The sequence below is a fragment of the Taeniopygia guttata genome, chromosome 5, assembly GCF_048771995.1.
Source record: "Taeniopygia guttata chromosome 5, bTaeGut7.mat, whole genome shotgun sequence".
In the NCBI taxonomy this organism is placed as follows: domain Eukaryota; kingdom Metazoa; phylum Chordata; class Aves; order Passeriformes; family Estrildidae; genus Taeniopygia; species Taeniopygia guttata.
Genome location: NC_133030.1, coordinates 26,143,898 through 26,155,626, shown reverse-complemented (window position 1 = coordinate 26,155,626; position 11,729 = coordinate 26,143,898). Strand labels below are relative to the sequence as shown.

General features: G+C 44.9%; 1 protein-coding gene across 39 annotated transcripts in view; it reads left to right on the top strand.

Annotated features, from left to right (window-relative positions):
• The first annotated feature begins 793 nt into the window (after nucleotides 1–793).
• The window catches only part of MADD (MAP kinase activating death domain), a 68,846-nt gene continuing 57,910 nt past the window's right edge, over nucleotides 794–11,729 (top strand). For 38 of the 39 annotated variants that reach the window (XM_072929941.1, XM_032748762.3, XM_072929940.1 and 35 more), the window contains exon 1: nucleotides 794–930. The gene's annotated coding sequence lies outside the window, so the exon portion shown is untranslated. Of the gene's footprint in view, nucleotides 931–8,794; nucleotides 8,907–11,729 lie in introns of those variants that run through there. The other variant, XM_041716603.2, reaches the window with a different exon arrangement.

Sequence of the window (11,729 nt, the reverse complement as noted above, 5' to 3'; positions counted from 1 at the left end):
CCTGAGATTCAGTCCTGCTGCTCTAAGTCTCTATACCTGATCTATTTAAAATAAATTTTGCTGATTTGGCTGCTGGAGAAATCTTGGGGGGCTTGAATTACAATCCTGGGAGGTGTTCCTGGTTGGCTGTACCCTTATTCAACAGCTGTATCTGCTCTTGATGCATTCAGATTAATGGGGAAGGAGGAAAGGTATTTCTGAAAACCCAATTCCTTTACAGTGGGCGAAGTACAGATGATAAATATCAAACAGTGTTTCTCCATTTTACACTCCATATGTATAAAAATTGTGCGTTACTTTTGGTGCTTTTGGTTGCATTTTGGGGTTATTTTGGTAATCTTGGTTTTGTTAACAAATGGATTTGTTGAGCAGCATACTGGAGCTTGGCAGAAGTTAAGAAAACGGTATCTCAAGCTTTTAATAACCAAATTATCTTGTAATCTTATGAAGCTACTAGCAAATCAGCAAGTATATAGCTCAATACAGAGGCACTGTGTCTCTGCTGCAAGGCAGCGTGTTCTTGTCCGTGTGGAGCCGCGCTTTGTTGCGGAGCTTCAGCTGCTGCTTGCCAGGACGAGGTCTGAAAGCACCAATTCGATGTTTCAAGCGGCTGAAGTGTTCCCGGTTCCTCTCGACAGCCTGCTCAGGAGAGCCTCTTCCTTCCAGGCTCCCTGACATCCCGCCCCCAGTCCCGCCTCAATCCCGCCCCAATCCCGCCTCAATCCCGCCTCAATTCCGCCTCAATCCCGCCTGCCCCTCCGCGGCTGCAGCGCCCCCTGCGGGCGGCTGGCGGGCGGCTCCCCCCGCCCTGCTGCAGTGGTTCGCTCCGCCCGCCGCTGCCCCCTGCTCCGGCGGTGGCGCGCGCCGCCGCCGGCGCTCGATGCGGAACTGGGCGGGCGGCGCAGAGCGGCGGCGGCGGCGGCGGCGCAGGTGAGCGGGGCGGCCCGGCCGGCGGGGCCCGGTGCCGGTGCCGCAGGCGGCCGGGTGCGTGCACATGTCACAGGCGGAGCCCGCCCCACCGACCCGACGTGTGGGTCGGGCTGGGGAGCGCGGAGCGCGGCCGGCAGCGCTGCCTGCGGTTACCCGCACCCGGACAGCTGGTCCCCCCCGCCCGCCCCGAGCGCTGCCGCAGCCGCCCGGCCGGTCGCCGTGGTGATGCTCGGGAGCAGCGAGCCCTTCCGCAAGGTCGCGGCCGGCGGCGGGCAGGGATGGTGTCCCGCCGCTGCCGGGAGCGGGGCCGGCCGGGTTCGGCTCGATCGTCCCGGGGCGCCGGTGGCGGGCGGGGCCGCGGTGTCCCGCTGTGGCCGGGGGCTGCCGGCCGCTGTGGGAGCGGCAGCAGCCCCTGCGGGGTCGCTCGTGGGTTTCGGCGGCACCGGGCGGCTTTGGGAACCGCGGCGTGGCGGCCGGGCAGGGGACTCTGCCCGGCAGGGCTGTGGGCGCAGCGCCCGCGGTCCCGCGGCACCCGAAGCTTCTCCCCGCTCCCGGCCCGGTGGAAGCGGGCAGGATAGCGAAGGAAGGGAGAAGGGCGGCTCAGGGCGGACAGAACTCCTTGGAAAGGGTGAGGCGTGCAGCCGTGTGAAGGGGTTGCCGCGGTAATGTGACTGGAAAGGTGCTTTTACTCCTTGGTTTGTAAACAGCAGATCCTGTTACTCCGCAAGACAATAGAATAGGAAATCCACTTTATACTGGGCAATTTCTTATGAAGTCGACTATAAATCAAATGCATTTTCCCCTCAGAAATGGGTGTCACCACCTTGTTGTGTTGCTCGCTTGTATGGTCAGGTGGAGGAGGGGTAGAAAGCTTGGTCTGTGTCACTGTTTGTGTGGAGTCACGATAAAGAAGTGTTTTGAGAAATGATAAGCTTTGAAGGAACCTGATTTGTTTCCCGTCTTTCTTCTCTCCCTTTCTCCCTGAACTCCTCCATATACCACGCTGTTTTCAGTCATATGCAAAATAACATACATCATAAATTTGCAGCCCCGTGGAGATGGAGTAGAAGTGTCATCTGGCAATATGTTGTGCTCTCCCTAGACAAGCCAGCCATTTTCTCTAGTCCAGTGCGACTCTGGGTCAGCATTTCTGTTGGTGTGCTCTCAAGTGTCCTTGCTGTGCTCCTTGCACCATTGCTTATCTGCAAAAAGGATGCTACTTGTAGACACAAGCAAGGGGAGGGAAGATTTATTATGGTGTATCTTGAGGGTCACATAATCAAACCAATGTCATCCAAATATAGGTTATTTGGGAAGTGTCTCTATTTTTGGACTTAATACTGCTTGGACCTAGGCAACTGTTTTGGATTGGGCACAAGAAGCACTTGCTGTGTTCAGCATTAATGAAAAGCTGCAGTCCTGACACATCTGAGAGAGCACTTCACATCCAACATAGCTAAAATGCAGTTTTTACAGGATCTAATCTGGCCATCCCCTCTCAGTGTGTTATGTAACGCAGAACTGATAGATCATTCCATCTATAAAATACTATTTTTGCCTTACAGTTGTATTGTTAGAAAATGCACAGCTTTTGAACACAATTTAATAGACGCTGTAATTAAATGCACACTTGTTAAGTATCTTACTGTGTGTTTAACAAAATGCAAAATCATCAGCAAATCTCTAGAATGCTTTTGTTAGGAGAGTACTACAGCCTTGTCCTCACTAAAAGATCTTGCACCTGCCTATCCGGTGGTGCTGCATTTGTATCACATGTCTGGACTCCTGTGTTCTTACCAAATTAACAGGTTTCAGGCTGTAAGCTTCAGAGTCCTACTGTGTTGTTTTTCATATTACTGCCTTTAAAACAATTCTAATTCTAAAACAATTCTAATTCTAGATGGACAAAAAAGGAAAACAGTGTCCTCACTGAAAGAGTGTTGTGCATAACATGGCCAAGACACAGTTCTAGGATGTGTGTTATATGCCAAAGCTGTGAAAGGTGGTGAATGAAAGGCTGTGTGGAAACTGGCAAAAAAAAAAAAAAAAAAAAAGGGTTCTAGTTTAAAGTTTTCGTGGAAAAGCATAAATATATACTAAAGGGCAAACCTCTTCTTTAGCCATGGTACCTTTCTGTAACTCTTTTGAAAGCAGACAAGGTGTGTATGTAATGAATCACAGAATTGCAGAATGTGCTGAGCTGGAAAGGACCCACAAGGATCATTGAATCCAGCTCCTGGCCCTTCACAGGACCATCCCCAAGAGCCACACCATGTGCCTGAGAGTATTGAGTCCAACTTCTGTCTGTTTTAGAAGGATTTGGGGGTCAGAGGAGTAAAAATTTTGAGGATTTTTAACAGTAATCCTTGCCCACCTAGCCAAAGTATCTTTTTAGGTTTTAGAGCATCAGGGCTGATGGCTCAGTAAAAATGGTAGAAGCATCAGTGCATTTCAGGCCTTTCTAGAACACTTGTTTATATTATCTTCCTGAATTAAATTAGCGTTGGCTTTGATTTTATCTGCCTTGGGCTCAGGGGTATAGAGGCTCATAACTTATAGCTTTTCCCCTCTCAAGCCATATCAAATACTCAGGTTCTATATAGGCACGGTATATGAAGCATACCTCTGTCAAAATATTCAGTCTGATCTATTTAATATCTTCTTTGGTGAGCCTGTTGAAAAACCAAACATTTATGAAAACTTTTGAGTACTAAATTAGAAAGTCGCAAGTCCTGCTAAATTCTAAGAGACTAAATTTCTTCAAAATGTTTAATTTCCAGCATTCCAGTGAGTATGTTTTCTCTGAGACTCCTTTCCAGATACATTTGTTAGATGATTTGCTTTCTTTTTGGGGGGAAATACTGGTAGAGATTTAGAATGTGAGAGGGGATAACAAGTGGTGTAAAATACTGTGTCTTCCCTGTCATTTCACACTGTCATTTTTAACTGGATTTGCCATCATGCTCACAAGGTGGTAATTTATACTTTTATGTTAAAACTTAGTACAGAGGTGAATGGTCCACTTGCTTTCCATTAGGAAGGAATTGGAGACAGGCAATGCATATGTTACAACCCAAATGAATTCCTGCCATGTCCTTTGGCCCTGTTGTGCCTGCATTTAAGACATACTGCATTAAATTTCCAGCCAGTTGACGTAGTTATTCAGTGCACTGGTAGAAAGTACAGATACAGCTTCTGATTAGGGATTTTCAGCAATGGGGAAAGGATTTAGTAAAAAAGAAAGAGCTTGATATGCAAGATTAATATCATGTCCTCAGTTTACAGAGCTTTCATCTCTCTCAAGATATGAATTTTCGTAAAGTGAAAGCATTGTCAGTGACCTAAGAAGAAACAAAGTGAAATAAAAATGAGCATCATGAGGCATCAATTAGAAAGGAGTGTATTTTAGTGGGATAATCTGTTAATCTGTGGAATAATTGTGATATATCTTTTGAGGACATAATGCTTTGCTGCTTTTCCTTCTCTACCTTGAGAGCTATGAAAAACTTCCATTGACCTACTACTCACTCTCTGTAGCTGAACCTGTATAATTCAGCTGGTCTTTGCTCTATTGTTTGAGCTGGAAAATAATTTTAGAGCAGCTAGATTCTCTGTCACTGGTCTCCTTAAACCTGTCCAAACAACACGGAAATACAGTTGGTTATTGACAAACATGCTCATGATTTCTGTCTTGGAACTAGAATAACCAGCTGAAACCCCAAACCAAATAAACTGAAGAACTGACCCATGTACAGCGAGGAGGTCTGAAGTATCTTTTCACTGGAGAACTCCCAGATGGGGAGGTTGTACCTGTTGGTGCCCAGAAAGCACAAAATTGTGAGAGGTTGTGTTCACTTTAGATCGCTGCTACTAGCAGGACCCTGGTAGGGATTTAGAAATAGGAAATGCTACTTGCATATGCCTGAATTACCTAAGCTGAGGCAGTTCTCATGCTGTGATCCCAGACATTGCAGTTAAATAAGAGACTTGTGCTTCTGGATTGCTGTGAGAAATAATGCATCAGTGTAGCAGCAAGGAACAAGGTTTTATGGTTTCCTGTTTCTACTACAGCCTTCATTATTTCAAAGCATCAGCATTCCTCAAAACAGAGCTGGTCATTGGTGTTGCTTTTGATGTATCCAGTAATGTTTGTCAGATACCACCTTTTTGTTTTGTTTGTAACTGATCTCTAAACAGATGTGACAATCAGGGAATTAACATTTGCTTTTTTTGTACAAGGGACAAAGATACATTACTGTGAAATTTGTTATCAGATGACCTCTGGGAACTGTGTGTTATCTTTTGAGCAGAGCAGCCTTTTATTTCATATCCTGTTACTTTGTCACATCTGCAAGATCAGTGCCCTGGTTGTGTCCTGCTTCCCATTATATTCTAACTGAATTTCCTAATGTCAGTGTAAAACTTTTGATCACCTTCTTGTCTGTAGCTTTGACACCAGCTTCCCTGTATCTCCTCTTGCCTGGGTATCTTGTCCTTGCTCTGGAAAGGCTCTGGTGACAGCAGATGAGGAGTTGTGCCTCTGCTTGTTCCATGTCATCAGCTAGTGGGAGGAGAGGAGTGCTTTTTGTGATACGGATAATTAAGAACCAAAACCAGTACCCACCAAAATTTGCTGCAGCCACAAATGCTGAGCCACTCTGCTGCTGTGTGTTTCCTCTTGATAAGCAGTTAAACTGCTCTGCTAGAGCCACGAGCCGGGCACGCTGCTTCTGTCCCCCAGGCCACCTGCATTCTCCCTTCTCTCATTAGTAGTCTTAAGACCTGCCCAACAGGGTGGTGTTTTCCCTCCTTCCTTTGCCCTGGTGACTGCCACTGCCAGTGTCTAGAAGATCCTCTTGGGAGCCCTTGCTCTGTCATTTGCTGGCTCCAGCAGTCACTTGAGGCAGTTCCTGTCCCTTCTTCACACTGAGCTTGCTTCCCCCAATGTTTACGTGGGGGTGAGTCTGCCAAACGCACGCTTCTCACACCTCAGAGCTCTTGTAGAGAGAAAATGGGTTTGTCTCTTTTATTTCCTTTCAGTTTTGACCAGCTGGTACTATGACTTATCAACAAAATTAATAGCAGGATTGGTTTGAGAGTAGGAATTTCTGATCTCTCACAGTGTTGATGAAGAGAAGGGAAAGGTGTGTAGAGGGAAGAAATAACAAGCAGGTGGCACTTGTGGGGAGACAGGCTGAGTGCTTCTAATACACAAGGCAAAACAGATGTGGGGCTCTGAGTTCTGAGGTGCTAACAACAGCCAAATGACTGGATTATTTAAAGTACTTTATTTTCTGGTTCACATTATCCTGAACAATGTTTCGGTGTTTTCACACTGGTTGTGAGCATTCCCCTTCCTCTGTCTTACAAATGGCTGTAATTTATTGTTGGGATCCCATTTGTCTGTGTGAGTGATTTCCAGGAAACAGTTGAATGTGCCTGTATCTGGTGATGCTGGTGCCATGAGTGATGTCTCCTGGCCCAGAGATGCTCACTGTGGCTGGGGGAGGCACCATGGTGAGGGAAACACTGAATAATTTAGCAGTTGCAGCTGCATCCAGCAGTTCTCTCAAATGTCACATGCTTTGTTGTTTTCTTGTTATTTTTTTTTTATGGCTGTACATTTACACTATTTGGTTTTTGGAAAAAAAAACCTTCTGGTGCCTGCATTATGGGAACTGTGGCCTACTGCTCAAATTCCCAGCAGAGGGCTGGGAATGGAAGCATCTTGTGGGTGCTGGGGTCTGAACTCAGAAGCAGAACCAGCATTTCTCAGCTCAAAGCTCATGCCAAAAGCAGTCTAGTTTGGAAAAAAATTTAATACTGTAGTGGTTGCAGGTGGCGTGAGGCTAATTTGGCTTGGGGGCATTGTGTGGGCTTTGGTTTGCCCTTCCTTCCTCCCGCCCCCACTCCTTGAAAAATGTTTGAGTGCAGAATTGATGACCAGTGAAAAGCTGATGAGGTAGAGAAAATGAGAAGGCTCTTGTATTTTGTGATGGTGATGTTTCACAAGGAGGGGCAAAAAAGGACAGACTTCAAAAGAGTTGGCCTTGTGTTACTGTTCTCTCATATAAATCTCCAGAGATGATTTTTGAATAAAAGATGAATTTAAATTCAAGCAGTGTAGAGCAGGAGAACTGGCCAGATTGGGAGAGGGTTTTTAAGAATTTGTTCTATGATTCTGTAGTGAGTGGTGCCCTGCACAATGATCCTGCCCAGGAAGGATCATGAGAGAGATGTTTCACATAGTAAAGGAGGGGAGGAGAATAAGGTCTTTAGCCTAAATTGAAGTGTGTGAAATGTCCTGTGGCTGAGGCTAAAATCTGTCATCTCCTTCCTATTAGGAAGTAGAGTACTATAAAAGGGTGTGCTTTTCCTGCATTAGTTTACTGTTTATGGTTTTCCTCAAGAGTGTAATGGAATAAAATGGATAACAGTATTTGCATGCTGTTCTTCCTGACATGCTTATCTCTTGTTGCCCATTCAAACCCTGGTCTTGATTTTTCTTCATGGCTTTCAGGTGCTATTGGTGAGTGCAGCTGTGGCTCTGTGGGGCAGGTGCTGCTGGAACCTCTCCATTGCTTCTGCTGCTGCCTGCAAGTTCCAGTTAGGATTGTGTGTTTGCGTTAGCACACTCGGCACGTTCTTTTTGTGCCTGCACTGCATGTCTGTGGAAGCATCTTGTGGGTACCTGGGTGAGCAGATTTTGTCAGCTGTGGTTGGTACTCAGCTTGGCGTGGGCAAGAATGCCTCCTGATTTGTAGTACTCGTGGATATGGAAAGCTCACGGGCTGGGAGGCGTTTAGCATGTTGCAGATACTGCGCTGTCATCTGGCCTGGAGCCTGCAGCTGCCAGGAGGGCTCTGCTTCAGGCTGACTCCAGGCAGTCCCTGCGTCTGGGTGAAGCTTGCTGGCAGTGTGGGCAGCGCTGGGAGCTCTGGTGGCGGAGCAGAGGGGGTGGAGCGCTGCAGCTGCTCTATAAATATACCCGACAGGCTGAGATCTAGGGACTAAAAGATTGGGTTGCTATGGTGATTGATCTGAATCAGATTACCTGTGGGTCTGTTTTCACAGCATGTGCATGTGTGGTGACTGCGTGATCTTGCATGTACAGCAGGCTGCTTTAGCCAAGCTTTTGGCTGAAGCAGGGAGGAGAGAGGAAGCAACGCTGAAGGGCCAACATATGGCAAGGACTGGGAAATCTGTCACTATAGCAACCGGGAACCTGAATCAGTCCAGCTTCACTCCGTGATACTGCAAAAAGGTTCCCGTCGTGCGGGGCATGATACTTCGGTTTGTGGAGTGATTCTGGTCATTTTCAGTCTGTCGGCCAGCACCCTGCCCATGCTACTTCCATTTTGCTCTCAAAAACTAATGTGGAAGCTAAAGACGAATGGCTGTGTCAGTTCTATTTTCATAAGGCAAAGAGATAATATTATTTAGTAGGAAAGGAAGAAATATTTTAATTATTATAGTTATTGAGAAGGCCTTCAAAATAAGTCTTCTTGTGTTGTCAAAACCTGTTTTCCCCATTCATTCTTTAATTTTCTTTTATCTGGTTTGCTCTGTCCTTTCCCTCAAGAGCTATTGGTGGATGAAAAGTGGAAATAGTTGGGGTGCATCTGCTGCTTTACCTGTAAGCAACTTTTACTGATTGAAGTGATGCATGTGCTCCAGGGCGAATGCTTTTAGAATTTGCCTGCAGTCTGGTTCTCTGCTGGGTGATTTCTTACGCTTGGAACTATCCCCTAGGCATTTTGCAGAACCATACCTATGTTATAGATTAGCCCTACTAGATAAATATGCCATTGTCTGTTTAGGTATGCTTGCAATTCTTTGAAAATGCTTTTTTTTTTCTTTTCTCCTCCAGAGTGCAAGTATCTTCTTAGGAGTCACACTTTTGGCATGCACTGCTGCCTTGCCAAGGTGCATGGTAACACACAAAGCAGCTGCACCAGTATAGCAAGTCCATCCAGGTCAGATTTTAGAAATTGTTCCATGTTCTGTCAGGTTCTGGAGAACGGGAGGTGTTCTCATCTCTGCTGTTGTCTGTTTCTTGTGTTAGCAAAAACACCGTAGTACTTGGATAATAGCAATAATGAGCTTCCTAAAATGTTGTATATTTTAAAATATGAAACTATTAGCAGTGTTTTATATAGCTGCTAAGCAGAGGAAATGAAAAATGGCTCATGCAAAAAGAATACTGCCTATCTGCTTCTTTAAAAGCTTAGTAGAAGCAAAAATAGCATGTGCTATACCAGAGAGAATGTCTGGCAACATTTGAAACACACTTGGAAGAAGAAGCAACCAAATTTTCAGTGGTAAATATTCCATAAAGATTATTAAAATGTCTAAAGACAAAGCTACCATGAACATTTCATACTGGGCTTCAAACCATGTTGTTTCCAGTTCAGCAGTGAGTTAAATGAAGTTCCTGCCCACACAGGCGAGGCTGGCTAATCCTGAGGTACTCACACCTATTTCTCATGACTTAACAGATAGGTCAAGGTGTGTGATGTGAGAAAAAGAAATATAAATCAACCCAAAATGGGCATTGAAACTCCTGGCCTATTTGTGTTTGTTTCAGCTTTCAGTTTAGTTCGATTGGTGAGCCTAGAGTTCGCAGAAAACAATGCACTAGGGTCAGGCATAGTGGCTATTAGGGCTCAACTCAGTACAGACTGAGAGTTAGCTGAGAGTAAATAGAAATTCAGGATGTTCCAAGGAAACTAAAAATTTAGTTCCTTTTGGGCGTTACTGGAAATTTGGTTTTTCACAAGGTGAAATTCCAGTGAACTGTAATTTATGTGGTTTCTGTCCTGTAACTTTTCTATCTCCTTCACAATTTCCGCTTTTTTATCTTACAAATTAATGTCCCATGTATGCTCTTTATTCAGTCAGTGTAAAAATTGAATTGTATGATGCTGATGTATATTCTAAAGGTATCCATGCACTGGTGAACTGTGCAGTATGTCCTTTTACCAGGTAAAAGCTGGAGATAATGAAAGGAGAAGCTTTTCTGGTCCCATCTTAAAGCATGGAAGAGTTGTAAGGAAAACAGGGCTTAGCACCTTCCTGTTGTAAAGTAATCTGTTTTTTTCATACCGTTTTTGCAAGCAATGATGTAAATACCTGCCAGGCATCATGCAGTTCAATGTAAGCCTGGCCCATCAAAGCTGGAAGCCTCTGTGTGAGGAAAACAACTGCAGGTGAGTGTGGTGGGTTGACCTTGGCTGGATGCCACTTGTCCACCAAGTCACTCTTATCACATCCCTACTCAGCAGGACAGGGGCAGGAAAAAACCTTGTGGGTCAAAGTACAGGCAGTTTAATAAAGTTTTAAAGAAGCCCAAGAAATTTTATTATCTACTTCCCAGAAGCAAGTGCTATCCAGCCATTTCCTGGGAAGCAGAGCTTCAGTAGGCTTAGTGGTTGCTCCAGATTATAAATGTTTAAAATAATGGATTCTCTGCCTTCCTCCTCCTCTCTCTTAGGTTTTTTCCTGAGCAGATGTTATTTGGAATATCCTTCTGGTCAGTTTGGGTCAGCAGTCCTGGCTATGTCCCCTCCCAAGACTTTGCATACTCCCCAGCACTGCTGGGGGTAAGATGTTGGAGAGGCAGCCTTGATGCTGTGCCAGCACTGCTCAGCAGTAGCCAAAACACAGATGTGTTATCAGCCAGTTACCAGCACACAGCACATCACTGGGAGGGCTGCTGTGGGGAAAATGACCTCCATCTCAGCCAGACCCCATACAGTGACACTGGTTGTGTTAACAGTTTGTTATTCTTAGACTAAATTGCTTTGTTCCTCTAGATTTGTGTCTCAAATGAGAAGACTCTTAACAAGAATGAGGGCTCCAAGGGATAGATGAAATAGGATAACTGCACAACTCATTAGTTCCAACTCAACTTGGACTAATGCAGGGCATGGCTCTGACACAGATGACTCTAAACTGATAGAAAGTCTGCTGTGGTTCTTTTATGCTGCCCTATCCATTGTGTGCTGTGGTGCTTTTCATGAGTGTGTGTGTTTGTTTATATAGACTTTTATTTCTGGGAGGACTTTAAATTGCAGAATACCATGCAGATTGTCATCTAAGAAGTTGTGCTACAACCTAAAATGTGGGTGTTTGGGGAATTTTGAAATGCAGAGTAATGCCAATAATAGATGTGTTCGTTGTTTTGAACACTTTTTTCGTGTCTCGAGTTACTGGTAAGCTGTGGTTTTGTGCTGGTTCTTGCCTTTTGTCTTTGCGCCTAGGCTACAGTGCTAACTTTTACTAGTGAGTATTGCTGACAGCTGCTACAGTGTGTGGGTAGTGTTAGTTCTCACCAACCCATTCACCATCCATATAAGTGCTTATTTCAATTTTGGTGTTGTCTGAGACGTGATCTGTTAGTGCAGTATTTTTCTGTGGTAGGCCTTCACTTCTCTATTTTTCTTCTTTTCTAGAGTTGAAATAATATGAAGTCTCTTCTCAAGTGCTGCTTGAGGATTCAGCCTTCAAAGGGCTGGTTCCAATATGTTTACAAAGAGAAAAGACACTGTACAATACCTTTTCAGAGAAAGCAACCTAAAGTTAAAGCAGTTTGAGAGAGAGAAGAGGCTTTGACATTGATATGTCAAAACCTGTGCCATCTCAGAGTCAAGATAATATCTTGGTTCAGGGCCAAATACCAACATGAAAGAGGAAAGACTGAAGTATCTCTTGGTTGTTTGATCTATTTCTGTCCTAATGTACTTAGTCTCTAAAATCTAGGAGATATTGGAAGGATTATAGGAAAACTCTTAGAAAGA